Here is a 12600-nt window from a genome sequence, read left to right on the forward strand (position 1 = left end):
AAGCAGGAATGCGAGAAGAAAGCAAAGGGTGCTTTTGCTCCCATGATGATGGTTTATTCAGAGAAGATTTTAACATAGCTGTATGTGAGCGGCTGATTAACCTATGTGGCAGATGCTTAGGTATTTATCATAACATTGATAGCCTTTTGCAATGAAAACATAATAACTTTTCACTCTGAAATAAAATAAAGAGTTAATGAAAGAAAGAAAGCCATTTATAGATAGTCTATTCAATAACTTTAATAAAAACAAGTTAAATTAAAATGCGTTTTCTGAAACGGGGGGATCACTCCTTCGCAACTTCTGTATACTTTTGTTCTACCTCTATGATAAAGTTTCTAGTTAAAAGGAGCAGAATAAAAGAAAACATAGTTTTTATTTGTAAATGCAGCTAAGGTACTCATTTCTTTATTCAGGCAATTACTGGCTATGTGGCAGGAGTGTGACAATAAAAATGGGCCTGCTATGCACTGACTACATTTTCAGCAAATGTTACTTTCTTATTTAAATACAGAGGGAATTTATGTCAAATGTATGGGAATCTGGTTCGTGGGCACGCTTTCCTCAAGCAACCTGCCCTGCATCACCACTGAGCCTGTGTTCAGTCTCCCAGGTGCAGTTTTGCTTATCTCTGTCTCTTGTCCCTTTGTCTTGGGCCCTTAATCCGTAAAATGAACATCATGCATTGCCCACCCCACAGAACTGATGTAAAGAAATAAATGCATTAATTTATATAAAGTCATGTAGGAACATGCCTAGCACATGATAGTTGCATAAAAAATATTGTTAAATAATGATTTAGCTGAAGAGACAGGGCTTCGTTCAATACTCATTGCAAATCAAGAGCCTTTCATTTAGTCAATCTAAAACCTGAAATGGCATTTTATAATTCCCAGTGTGTTAGCTGTGAAATTCAAAGTGCTATTTCTTCCTTAAAAAATAAACTGGCATTTAATTTTAAAATATTAAAACTATGGTTAGCAAAGAACTGAACTGCCTATCGCAATGGTGGGCCACTCTTTTACAGCAGATAAAACAGGGTCTCACCTACTCAAGGAAGTCGTAAAGTAGTCACGTTTGTTATGTTGTATTCTCAAAGGGCTGGTGGGATGTTCTGGTTTCCTTCTGTTAAAAGAAGAGAAAAACTCATGAGTTAATTTCTGACCCACACATGTCAATCATATTAACAGGAAACAACACGTTTTCTCTTTTGAATTTGGGTAACTGGAAGATACACTTCCTAATGTACTTAATTTGTGGCCTGCTGAGTACCTTCTCAGACATTTAACACAGAGCACCAAGTATATAGATTAATGAATGCTTTTTTTTTTCCTATCTTTTTGCATCACTCTAACAATGTTTCTTAAGGGTAACATCCAAGGAAGAGTAAAATTTTAAATTGTTCTCAGCTAATAAATAGCAGAAGATTGTGTAATCTCCCCAAAGAATATATTCATAATTGTTAATTATATCCAGCAAGCTTTAAAAAAGACTGGGCCTGTAGCCCAGTCTGCATCGATTTTATGGAGCACAGGATAGAGGGGGATTTTTAAACAACTAATTAAATCCTCTCCATTGAGTACTAAATTTATTTTGACATTCCAAAATCTGAAAGTCACTCTGGATTAGAAATTCTACTGACGAGTGCCGCCGAGAGTCATATGGAATGGTCCCCACTGAAGTGGTTCCTGGAAACAAACTGGATTACTGGAAGCACCAGGCTTGTCTTCTACCTTATGAGCCATCCAGGTGCATCCACACTCACGTGGGCTACAAAAGTGTACAGTGTGTGAATCCCTGGGAAGTGCGGCACGTCCACTTGGGTTTCTAAAGCTTTGTACTCATTTCCCCCTGGACTGGTATGTGTTCATCCCAGTAGAACACACCCTATCCCATTCCCAAGGAAGATGGCATGTTATCATTAAAGACCGTGAGACCTAATGGATTGCCTTCTCACATCTTTAGAATCCAGAAGGAGATTCAAGTAGACGATACGCATGAGGTGGTTCTTCTTTTGCCTAGTCTCGAATAGTTCGTTTTGATTATGATGTCAGAGATCAAATGTGGCGCCTTAGGCATATTAGGCAAATGCTCTACCGCTGAGAAATCTACCCAGCCCCTTTTGAGACCTTTAAAGAGCAAATTCATACAAATGTCGGAGCAGAGAAGACATTGATTCAAAGCAACAAATACTGATTGTGTTTAGTGTTTCTTTTATATTAGCTCAATTGGCCCATGAGCACTCACAGTGAGTAAGAGCAAGTATATCTACAGATAGACACTTAGACTGAAAAGGCTTAGCATCTAAGGAACCATAAAGAAAGTTCCATAGCCAAAAAGACAGAATTCCTCATTGATCGTAATAATTTAGTAATTATTTTAGCAGGAATGATTGCTAAAATCTTGGCATATAGCATTTTGTTCCTTTAGAGAAATATCTGGATTGACTAAAGGGACAAAAAGCTATCATCCATCTCTTATCAAAACAAAAAACAAACCAAAACAAAAAGAAAATCCAAAACCAAATCAATCAAACAAACAAAAGGAATCATAAATTGCTTTTCCCTTTTGTTTTCTTGGTTCTTGGTGTTTTTCTTTCTTGTTTGTTTGTTTTTCTAAGACACGGTCTCTCTACATAGCCTTGGCTGCCTGGCTTTCCCAGAACTCACTGGGAAATGTAGGAGCTGGCCTTGAACGCACAGAGATCCATCATCTGCCTGTCTCTGCCTCCAGGTCGCTGGTATTAAAGGCATGTACCACCATTCCTAGCTTTCAGGTTGGTTTTTAAAACAAATATAACACGCTAGACAGAGATCAGGATCCGGTTCAGATAAAGGAGTTCTCTGGTATTTAACAAATGAGCGTTAAACAAAATATCATACATTTTCTCTTTAAATTCAGTATTTTCATTTAATATCTGAAAGTGTTATTTTTGGACATTGCCTTTATTTTCCAACAAGAATACATGCATATGTGTAAGTGTTCAAGTACAGTGTGTATGTGAGTGGTGTGTGTGTGTGTGTGTCCTTCTTTTATAACATGGTGACAGAAAAGAATTCCCCAGAGCAAAGCTTAGCAAATTACAGTTCATAGGACAGCTGCACCCTGCTGTTGTCTCTTCCCCAAGTGCAGTGTTGTTGGTGCCTAGACATTTCCATTCATTCCCAGGTGGACAAGAGCTACTTTTGTGATACAATGCCAGAGATAAGTAGGTGTGAGAAACATAGAGCTCAATGTATTTACCATTTGGGCATTTGCGTTCTTGCAACAGCCAATAGGAAAGGACACGCTCATATTGTGAGCGATCTTGGCATTGCCAAAAACTACCCTGTTAATCCTTCCAAAATTGAACTTGGCGGTTACACATAAAAGTAAACTTTCAATTCTAAGTAGGTAAAGGGCCAAATTCATCGCCTAAGAAGTGGAAAATTATTGACCAAAAAGTGAAATGATTATTAGAAAACTCAGTGTTCCAGTCCATAATCTACATTTTGTTGGGGTTTTATTAAACAAATGAAAATGCTTTTTCAGACTTCATTTTCTGTGAGATATTAAAATGACATGTGGGATATTTTTTAAAAAAGCACCTTATGAACTATCCTATAAGAGACACCAACATGAATGTTCAATTTTCTGTTAGTCTTGTACTCATAGATATGTGCTAAATTTCATCCCATAGACAAAGGATTAAAGTAACACAGCTTTGTCATTTATATTTATTTGTCAGTTTTTAGCATCAGATACACCCTGTAGGGTGAAATGTAAAGCTATATTAGCCAACATTTATTGGCTCTTACTTGCCAGTGTTCTGAGCACTTCATACATATAAATTAATTTATTCCTCACCATCTCCCTTTGACTATTATATCCCCACTTTATAGATGAGGAAGCAGGCCATGGTAGCTTAATTACCCATTCCCAGAATACACTTAGAAAGGGGCTAAACCTTTTATCTGTGAACCGGCTCTTAGCAGACACAGGGGAGTGGTTGCGGGTCTCCATCTCTGGTGAGGGACAGTCTCAAGCACAAAGGCTTGTGGCTCTTCCCAGAAGTGCAATTTCACCCATGGCAGCTTTCAATTTACTAGAAACACTAAGCACATTTATTGTTCAGGATATCCAGTTGTTTGAACAAACTGAAATCTACTCCCTGGCAGCTCTCTGCCTCTTGTCTGCTCCATATTTTTTCTATCCAGTTTACCTCTGCCACTTTTCCAGGAGCCGTGAGAGCTGGACGCTAAGGAACATTATTGAGGACCATGGCTGACAGGCGCTGACAAAGTCAACTGGTAAACACTTACACTTCAGACTGAGTATGCACAAGGTAGAGAAGAAGCCGCAGGTGCACGCTCTACTTGGCATCAAATGCCAAAGTGGATACAGCACTAAAGAAGGAAGTCAAGTGCACACCTGCTCAACCATTAATCTAAAGAAGTTTCTTGTGAGTGCATTCATGCCCAGGGTGTGCACATGTATACACAAAAGCATGGTGGCTAGTGGTCCAAATGTCTTTCTGCATGGCACTAGAGTGTATTGTTTTGAGATCATAGTGTGTCTCCCTAAACCCAGTGCTCACTGATTCAGCAAGACAGGCTGACAGGAAAGCCCCAAAGACCTTGCACCCACAGCGATGCATGAACTTGGTGTTGTGGTTTGAATGAGAAATACCCGCAAGTGTATTTGAACACTTAGTTCTCAACTGATGGTACCGTGTGGTGAGGTGATGGAGCCTTTAGGAGTCGGAGCCTTGCTGAAGGAAGTCTCTGGGGTAGGCAATGAATGTGTATAGTCTAGTTGCACTTCTTATTCTCTCTGTCTCTCTCTTCTCCTCTCCTCTCTCTCCTCCCCCCTCTCCTCTCTCTCTCTCTCTCTATCTCTCTCTCTCTCTCTCTCTCTCTCTCTCTCTCCTGCTGCTCCTCATGTCCCCCCCCCACCCCCACCTCTGCTTTCCGTGTGGATGAAAATGTGGTGATTCAGCTTCAGGCTCCTGATACCATGCCTCCTTTGCCTGCTGCTATGCCTTTCCTGCCATAGTGGGTTCAATTCTTCCAAGAGACAAAATAAACCCTTTCTCCTTTAAGTTGCCTATTTTATCACATCTAATGCAACTGTCTCTTCACATAGATGTTTGGAATTGAACTCATGTCCTCAAGCTGGAGGGACAAGTGAGCCCCATCTTCGCAATGTCTTCAGTTCTCTAAATTAATCCGATAGGCTCATTTATGCTTGAGTGGGAAATTAGAATATTGTGAAAAAGTAATGCCAAGGTAAGATTTTTCTCAAGCATGTATCTAATGATAAAGCTTTCCCTCTAAAACTAGGTTGTGCTCCTCATCTGCCTTTGAAACAGCATCCACTCTAAGAGTCACTTAGTTCTTTAATGTTTTGTTTTGCTAGTCGTTTTTCAGACAAGAAAAACAAAGATGGCTGAAGTTGTTAGGGTACTAAGTCAGGTTACTGTAATTACAACTCGCATTTGGCACTATTCAGTCAGATTCAAGACGACCAATAGAAGCCTCTCCCACTCGTCTATCCATTTGCTTTGTGTGGTTTTGAACAGTTCGTGTAACTTGGCAGACTTGACTTGTCAAAAATCTAATTACTTTAGCTACCAAGGACTAGACTGCTGACCCACTAGAGAAAAAGTTCTACTATTTCAAGTAGTTTTTAAACAGATAATCAGCTCTCTACATTGTCATAAGTCTATAAAGCTACTCCCTAATATGTTTAGAATCACTTATCTACATATTTATAAATACAACAAAGTATGCTGAACCAAGGTCATTGAAGATTGAGAAACATCTTTTGGGGCTACTGTGATAGTTTTGTTTTGCTTTTGGAAAGGCAAAGATTTAGTTTATTTTTTTCCTTCCTAGAGAAGTGGTTGGAAGGTAATACTACAGAATGAACTAGAATAAGCATTAAAAACTCATAGCCAATGATAAAGATATTATTCCATATTTCTTTTGTGTTTTAGCTAGCACTCAGCTGAAGACATAATAAACCAAATAATTTAAGAAACTATGGAATTATAGGATATAGAGGTTTTGAGTATCTTTTTTTTTCCCCCGAGACTTTGCTTCTCTATGTTGCCTTGGCTGTCCTGGACTTGCTTTGTCAACAAGGCTGGGCTTGAACTCACAGCGATCTGCCTGCCTTTGCTTCCCTGAGAGCTGGAAGTAAAGGTGTGTGCCATTACTTCTGGCCTGAGTATTTTCTTTATTTTTTTTATCAATTTTTTATTTTTATATATGCATTTATATTACACATATATACAACAAACTAACTATAGCAAGAAGAACCGTGACATAATCAGGAATTATATAAATCATATATTCTTAATGTTTTGACTATTTGTATTTGGCAGCCTTGAAGAAAACATCTTTCTCATCTTGGTGCATCTAAATGCTTTTCAAACATTGTTTATTTCAAATGAAATATATGTCAAATATATACCTGGAAGAAATAAGAACTGTTAGTAAAATCCTTATTCACAAAACATACGGTCTTCATCCGACCAGAGAATCTAGATACGGTGGCTAATAAGCACTGTGCCATTTTATTCCCAGACCCGGCACTCCAGGATACTGCTAAAAGCTGGGTTAAGCTGCCTGAGGGGAAGAGGTTTATATTCATCCAAAAAAATCTCAATGTAATATTGTACAAGGTGAAGTATCAAGGATTGGATTAGTGAAGAAAGTCCATCTTAACTCACTGAGCCTTTATAGAACTAAGGTTCATATTCAGGTCACACAAATTCTGATAGACGGAGAAGTCTCTTCCAGTCAACTTCTCTTTCATTCACAGATCAAGCACTCTGGCCACATGATTTCTTGTGACGCACAGGCTTCTGGAAGTACAATACGGGCAAAGAGGTAGTTGCGAAGTAGAGCGTTAGCTCTACAGTGTTTTACTGAAGAAAATCCATGTCACCAGATTCTCGCACTTAAGTATGATGCACATGGCTTTGTTTAATGCACCAGCAGTTGAAGATATGTGGCTTTTCTGTGGCCAGTACATACCTCAGTGCCCAGGGCAAATGAAGCATCATGGTGGCCCAGTAGTTACTATAAGAGCCCTCTCTTCTTGTAAAGGGTTGATATACAGTGACATCACTCCATAAAGTAAACTCAAAAGTTACATATTCCTTACATTGTTAACATATTTGGACGCTGCCTGTGGTTGTGTGTATAAGAAAATGTGAGTTGATACTGTTATATAACACACCAAGAGCAGAAACAAGACACACATGTCAGTATTTTGTTTATTTACATGCTTCATTGCAATTTCCTGCCTAGCATAAGAATTTATCTGAAGACATACACAATTTTCTTACTTGACAAAGCCATCTGTTCACTTGTCTCTGATTTCATACAGGTATCAGATATCTTACTTTATTAATTTATTTTTAAAGATAAAATTATGTGTACCTATATTATTATACAAAGCAAATGATTGGTACATACTGTGTTATATATATTGTCAAGTGGCTAAGCATATATATCACTTTGCCATTTTTGTGGTAGGAACACAAAACTGCTAAGGGTTTTTGGGAGGCATATACATTATTGTTAACTAAAATCACCATGTCTCTTTTTCTAATTTTATTTTTTATTTACTTAATTTATTTAGATTACAACTCAACTGTTATCCCATCCCTTGTATTCTGTTCCTCCCTCCCTCCCACTTTCACCCTATTCCCCTCGCCTGTCTGTTACTGAGGGGGACCTCCTTCCCCACTATAAGGTCATAGGCTATCAAGTCTCATCGTGGTAGCCTGCTTATTCTTTCTCTGAGTGCCACCAGGCCTCCCCACCACAGGGAAGTGGTCAAATATGGGGTACCAGAGTTCATGTCCGATTCAGTCCTCGCTCTCCACTCAACTGTGAATACTAGCTTTCATGGTACCAGTAGTGCTATGGAAGATTCCAAAGGAGTAAAGCATCCAACAGTCCTACCTAGTTATGATACCCATGAACCACAATACTGAACAACATGGCATCATAATCCAAGGGTGCAGTAGTGGCATACATACCTTGGCAGTAACCAAAAGCTCTCTAATTGGACTTAAGACCCACTTAACAAAAGGGAACTCATGCCTGGTGCTGGGAAACTAGCCAACTACACAGGCTAGCAAAGTCATGGATCTTGGAGGAGAACTTATAACCACCACCTTTGTCCTTATACTAACCTTCCTTTAATGAGAACAGGAGATGACAAGTGGCTATATAGTTTAGGGCAAAGGACGCCAAGAGTGAACAGTTTCATTTTACCTTGACTGAACGGTGCATATGTTATCGCTTCCTTTCTGCAACTTCATCCTTGTTGTTGTCCTAACATGTCAAAATATCTTTGATTGTGTTCTGACAAGAGGCCAGGGATGCCAGAAATAGCTCCCCCTTCCCCCTGTTCTGTTTCACCCTAAATGAGCACCACTTTCCAGGGAACCATACTCGAGGGCACAACTAAAATTGAGAGGCAACTGGATACCCCATGAATGGGAACTGGACTGACCAGATCCCCATATCCTGCTTTCAATCCAGTAAGGCCTTATTAAGTCCTTATTAAGTCCCCAATGGTATACCATTCCCAGAGAGCCCATCTCTCTTATACAAGAACTCTGCCTTTTTTCTTGCTTGAAAGCTCTATTATAAACTATTTATTTCTAAAACTTAACTTCTGTAACCTATGAATTACATTCTTTGAATCAGCAAGACAACTATGTGAAAAACACTAGCTCTGTGGGAGCTTTATTCGGCTGTGACCATCTTGTATCTTAACTAATGAGTTCAGCTCGCCAAGAGCCATTAAAGGAGTTATTACAATGACACACTAGAACCAGCTTGGGTCTACTGGGGGCTGTGCTCAAAGCATATGGTGTCTTCAGCAATAGGGACTCACCTTCAACGTCTGGGGGCAGCCAAGGGGAACAGCCACAGCCTATATCATCTTGGGAATTTCTTAGAAAACCCTGCCAGGTGGCTGGAGAGATGGCTCAGTGGTTAAGAGTGCCGCCTGCTCTTCCAAAGGTCCTGAGTTCAATCCCCAGCAACCACATGGTGCCTCACAACCATCTGTAATGTGATATGATGCTCTCTTCTGGCCTACAGGTATACACGCAGGCAGAACACTGTATACATAATAATAAATAAATAAATCTTTAGAAAAAAAAAGAAAGTAAACTCTACCAACAACACAAGAGGGCTCTTCACACTTGGAGAGTCTATGGCTCTTGAGGGGAACACTGTCAGCTGGATGGGAAACTTCCTTAAACTATGCATGTGTACTCATAAATCAACTTACATATGTTATATAGATATTTTTAGGTAGATAGTTAATAGTATGACTCCTTATGACTTTTCATCTATCTTCACTCTTATTTTATTCTCCTCCCTCTTTCCACATTTATCGTCTTCTGAGTTAACTGTAGACAAAGAGCTATAGGCAGCTAAGGAATACTGAGATGGAAGAGTCTTCCCCAATGAAAAGCACACCAATTGGCTATCCATACCAAATGGACAGTTCTGAAAATATGCATTACACAGTAACACTAGACAGAACAAACAGATTGTGTTGATATATTTATGAGTATATTACATATACATACACATATATTTGTAACAATTCAAGAAAAATAGGCCAGGAATTTGAAGGAAAGCAAGGTGGAGTGTAGGCTGAAGGGTTTGGAAGGAGGAAAGGGACGGAGTAAATAATGTCATTTTATTATAATCTCAAAAAGGATAAAAATAAAGTGATATATGAAAAGACCCTCTAAAAATGTCCAGTTTCAGTTCATCTATAGCAATCAGTGTGAAAGCAGACACCCACATGCCAGGAGGAGAGTCTTCCCTAGAAACTCAGCCCTAATTCTGAACTCCAGAACCATGATAAAATACCTTCCTACAGGGTCAGCCACCTAGTTTCACCCAAGAGAGCTTGGGAAGACTAGCCACCATGAATCATCAGCACTATGAATGTACGTGATTTATGTGTTTAATATCGACCTCACTCCATTCCAGCCAATGTCTACACTGTAGGAAGGCAGGTGCCACTGTCTCTTTGCTTTGCTACACTGTGTGGTAGAAAACACTTGTTTAGTGACTGCTCAAGATAAGAACAACTGAAGGCTGAAATGTAAGATACACTAGGTGCTAGGTAACTTTGGATAAGTATGCTCCTGTGTCATATGCAATAGTAATAGAATATTCTTATACCCGGATTAAGTCCCTGATTTATAAGCGCATATAAATAGAGATGTAATGAACATGAATGACAGTGGATTAATTTTCTTAAAGTGTCTGAGTAGAAATAATTAAATTCAGTCTTTGAAATAAGACTTCAAACTGTGTTGAGCCTTCGGCTGAACCTTTAGTGGGTGTGTGTACTAGTTCTTCTAAACGTATGAATCTCCAGTGTTGTCATAGTTAATCATGAAACTCCTCATAGCGCTCTTGCAAAATTGAAACACACACACACACACACACACACACACACACACACACACACACACGTGGTCAGAAAAATATTTTGAGACCTGTTGAACACTGTGGAGAATCATCTATCATTACCATTTACCACGGCTGGCTCTGCTCTCTGATAAAGAGACAAGCATTACTTAGAGCTGGAATTCTCTGTTAGGGTTCGTCTGCATGGCCTAAGCTTCAACACAGCTCTAGCTTTGCTTAGCACCCCCAATGCCTTATATGTAGATCTCTCAAGACATAGCTTTTGCCAGGGAAAGGAATCATTTCATTTACTGATAGCGCAGAGTTCACCTGCTGGGAGCCATCTGTCAGTCTCCAGCAGCATAAGAGGATTTCATAGAGCCCACATTTGGCTAGACCAGGGAGATGGCGCTTCAGACAATCTTGAGGTCAATATGAACAATCAAATTCCAGCTGCGGTTTAAGGAAACTAAAATCCACTGGACCAGCTGCTTCGTGCTGGTGCACTTTTTTTTTTTTTTAAACCTAGCACTACACTTTTGACTGCATATCGTTTAGAAAGGCAGGCATTAAAGAGAGAGAAAGAGAGAGAGAGAGAGAGAGAGAGAGAGAGAGAGAGAGAGAGAGAGAGAGAGAGAGAGAAAGAGGGAGGAGAAACTATGTCTCACATCCAAGAGAAGACTATGTTCTAGTCATCAAACCAGAAATCTGAAATTCTCATAGATCTGCTCCAGATCTATGGAGCACCACCGAGTCACTGGAGTCCAGGGGAAGAGTTTACAGTCTAGGGTGAGCAGCTCAGGCTGCTTAGGGTACAAGAAGCAGTCAGTGCATGGCCATGTAACTAAAACTGTGGGAATGCAGTTGGCAGCCCATCCTTCTGTAACTCCAAACAGAAATACGTTTCGGTACTACTCGCAGGTTATTTTATTAACAGTGGCAGCCAACATTTTTTTTTTTTATTACAGCAGAAACGGCCTGTGATGCTCATAGAATAAATGAGGACTGCTTGAGTGAAGATATCACTTACCGACTAAGACGATAAATCAACATAAAACCTAGTCGCGAAACACATCTGACTCCTAGTGGTCTGCAGGTTCTGCAACAGCAGCCCCGGATGTATTAAACAATAACGCTCACAGCAGTAATCTTAAAAATATTAAGATGCACAAGGATGTATCAGGATTCCTCTCCCCGCTCCTCCCAAAAAAAGTGGGGATAGGGATGAGAGGTGGAAACATGGCATAGAAACTTTAGAGGCAAAAAAAAAAAAAAAAAAAAAAAAAAAAAAAAAAAAAAAGAAAGAAAGAAAGAAAGAAAAAGACTTTGCCTCCTCATAAATAGAAGGCGAAGCAGGAGGCAGATTGTCTGCTGGGGAGCTCTTAAAATGTTTTTCACTTTCCCTTCTTATTCTGCGCCTAGCTTGATAGCGCCCCTCCCTCGTGCTCTTTTCACAAGGGTGTTCTATTATTGTGCCTTGCTTAATTGGCTTAGATTTAAGTAAATAGATGTCATTGAGATGAAGAGCAATGGGAACATAGCAAGGGGGAGTGTAGAAAGTACCACAGGCAGCACAGAGGCAAGGGAGAGATAGGGAGCACAGGGGGTGCAGGCAACCCCAGCTACCCATGCACCACTGTTCACAAAGGCTTTAATCTAAAGCTCCTAGTGGCCGCTTAATGCCTATAATCAAGCCACGTGTATCTACAAAAAATGTATGAAAATAAGATTAAGGTCTCAGCTAAAAAGTAGCAGCCAGGGAGCCAATGAGACTGTAAAGAGCCCAGATACTCTAATGACTGTTGTTCCCAAGCAGCACAGTGGGTGCTGATGACTCCTTGCTTGGGTGCCCCTGGGGCCACGGCAACTACCTTTAGCATTTGTATGCTAGGAGTCTAAGTCAGCAGTAGGTTTTTAACCTCACGCTCTTTGAATGGTTTTTAGAGCCTCTGCAAAGACAGCGATTGGACAAAAACTTTTGAAATGTATTATCTTTTAAAACCATGGCCTTGAAAAAAAAAAAAAACCCATGGCCTTGAATAGCTAACATTTTAGTTTGTGAAGCTCCGTTTTGAGTGTGAGTTGCCTGCCTGGTCTCCATCACCCACCGTTGAGCTCTCTCATATTATCTAGAGGCCTTGAAAGTCAGAAGCCT

At 39.8% G+C, this 12600-nt stretch overlaps 1 long non-coding RNA gene across 1 annotated transcript in view; it reads right to left on the reverse strand.

Moving 5' to 3' along the window:
* Window positions 1-810: 810 nt before the first annotated feature.
* LOC127196465 (uncharacterized) overlaps window positions 811-12600 on the reverse strand; it is a 182972-nt gene continuing 171182 nt past the window's right edge. Inside the window, exon 4 of the long non-coding RNA XR_007831484.1 lies at window positions 811-1125. This is a non-coding gene — a long non-coding RNA (uncharacterized LOC127196465). The remainder of the gene's footprint in view (window positions 1126-12600) is intronic.

Source organism: Acomys russatus, chromosome 12 (genome assembly GCF_903995435.1).
Source record: "Acomys russatus chromosome 12, mAcoRus1.1, whole genome shotgun sequence".
Classification (NCBI taxonomy): Eukaryota; Metazoa; Chordata; class Mammalia; order Rodentia; family Muridae; genus Acomys; species Acomys russatus.